This window comes from Halyomorpha halys, unplaced genomic scaffold (assembly GCF_000696795.3).
Source record: "Halyomorpha halys isolate HHAL.00 unplaced genomic scaffold, Hhal_1.1 Scaffold1.1, whole genome shotgun sequence".
Taxonomy (NCBI): Eukaryota; Metazoa; Arthropoda; class Insecta; order Hemiptera; family Pentatomidae; genus Halyomorpha; species Halyomorpha halys.
Window position 1 is genome coordinate 1,548,309 of NW_027115366.1, and position 2,306 is coordinate 1,550,614.

At 31.8% G+C, this 2,306-nt stretch overlaps 1 protein-coding gene across 1 annotated transcript in view; it reads right to left on the reverse strand.

Annotated features, from left to right (window-relative positions):
- Positions 1-2,306, reverse strand: part of LOC106685053 (phospholipid-transporting ATPase VD) — a 197,078-nt gene that overhangs the window by 34,993 nt on the left and 159,779 nt on the right.

A 2,306-nucleotide genomic window follows, 5' to 3' on the forward strand; every position in this document is an offset into this window, starting at 1 on the left:
GATCAGTTTACTAAAAACAAACAAATAGATACATTTTACGAGAATAAGACTAACACATAGATTCAAAGGAAAATATAATAAAAAGCCGGTTACAAGAAGCACTTGAATGGATAAAGAAGTTATAAATATAAATAAATATAATATAAGTACGTTCCAACAACCATTTCTGACTATCCGGAGCACAGGTTTTTCCTTCACAAAATCTGTTAGTAAAAGAGCCTAAGAGAAGAAGCCAGTTATTTCACCTTAATATTTGATTACTATAATGAAAACTGTGTATAATTACTTGTCTGCCAAGTATGGGTAGGGGGAATACAAAATGGCGACTGTATTGATACAGTATGATAAAATTTTGAAATTTTTTATTCGGAGTTGCATATCTTTAAAACTACTAACAACACTAGAAACCAGAGAGAACATAATTTAAAATAGAGCAGATATATTAACATATGAGCCTTAATAGAGCTATCTACGTTCAACAGTTACGAGATATAGATTTTTAAAAAGCTACATTTCATAAAAATTGCACTGAAAAATCAGAAGTTAGTGAATCTATTTTGAGAAATCTGTATCTAAAAAGATGTGCAGATGTCTATTAGCGATCAAATTAAAGCTAGTTTAATGTACTATACATTAGTTTATAACGTTTATCTTCGCAAGTGTGGCAGTTTTTATAATATTTGCTAGTTGTTCCGTTCTCGTTATGGATTCGTAAAATGTTAAAAAACACTGATCCGACAGGTGAACGTCAGAGGGGTATACTGAAGCGTAGATGGGAGAATTCCGTTAGAACTGATTCAGTAGAATTGGGTTTGGACGGGCGTCATTGGAAGGATGTAAGTAGGAACGATTGGTGGTATCGGTATCGAATCTTCGGGTTCGTAAGGCCTTTATTAGTATCATCTACTATCTACTTAATTTAATCTACTTGTTATTAATTAATTATTGGAGAAGTTTGTCGGGGGGTGCGGTCAGCAAAGAAAAACATAAATAAATAAATATGGTTTTGTTTATTTATGTTGTTCTTTGCTGACCGCACCCCCCCGACAAACTTCTCCATATATATATATACCATATAAGAATGGAGAAGGAAACGGTCTGGTTGCGGTCAGGAAAGCAACGATCAAAATGACTTTATAATAGTGAACGATGCGCCTGAGTAATGAAACTAAAAATATTATAGCTATTTATTAGTACTAATTACTAATTATTACTTATCAGAACTAAGTTGTGTCACAAATGGAAAAATACCTACAATAGCATTTCTAGAATTACAGAAGGAAAGAGAAGAGCAATTACGAAAGATCCGTAAGGCCGACCATTAATCACGTCGACAATCGTCAGATGGAAGGGACTCCCAGTCGTTTCCATTTCCTGACAGCTCACGGGGTCCTCCAGTTTTTTAGACGAACAGGATATAGAAAGGAAAAAGGACTAAGGACGAGAAAGTGGATGAGAGTCCTTAAAAGGAGTGTGAACTTGACACAGAGCCGTCATACGACTTTTGGAAATTAGTGATATGAGTTTCAGCTATAATGCTTATATGATCATCATAGTAGAGTTTTATTTCAATTTTGATTGAGGATGCAGTCATACTTATTTATAACTACCAACGTTTCGGCAGAATTTCAGGCCTTCATCCGTGGCTAAGAATAAAAACAAGATAACACAACCATAATGACTAAATAGACTTACAGAAAAAAAAGAAACATTAGAAGATAATATAGGTACATAAATAGCATTGAATAAAATGCTTAGTCTAATACGTAATACATGAATATTGAAACTGTACATAATAATATACAGGGAAAATATTAATATTAAAATTATGAATAAAAAGAAAATAATATATTACTATTTAAATTATTTAAAAAATTAAAGTAATAAAAAAATAGTAAGAAAAATGTATATATGATTAATTACATCTGTGAGTAGAATAATAAAATAAAATTTTACTTCACTGGCCACACCCCTCTTCACATATTAGTAGTTATATTTAAATTGCCTATATTAGGGGGATTCATGATACTGGGCAATTTTTTTTTACGGCAAATACGGTCAACTATATCACTATAATAATACAAAAAATCAAGGTCAATAATTCATTATAAAAAGTTATAATTAACACCAATTGACAGTGAGATATTGGTATGGATATAAATTAAATAATTCGAACAATTATAATTTTATGATTGGAGAAGTTTGTCGTTGGGGGGGGGGTGCGGTCAGCAAAGAACAACATAAATAAACAAAACCATATTTATTTATTTTATGCCGACGTTTCGACCTGAGTTTCAGGTCTTCAT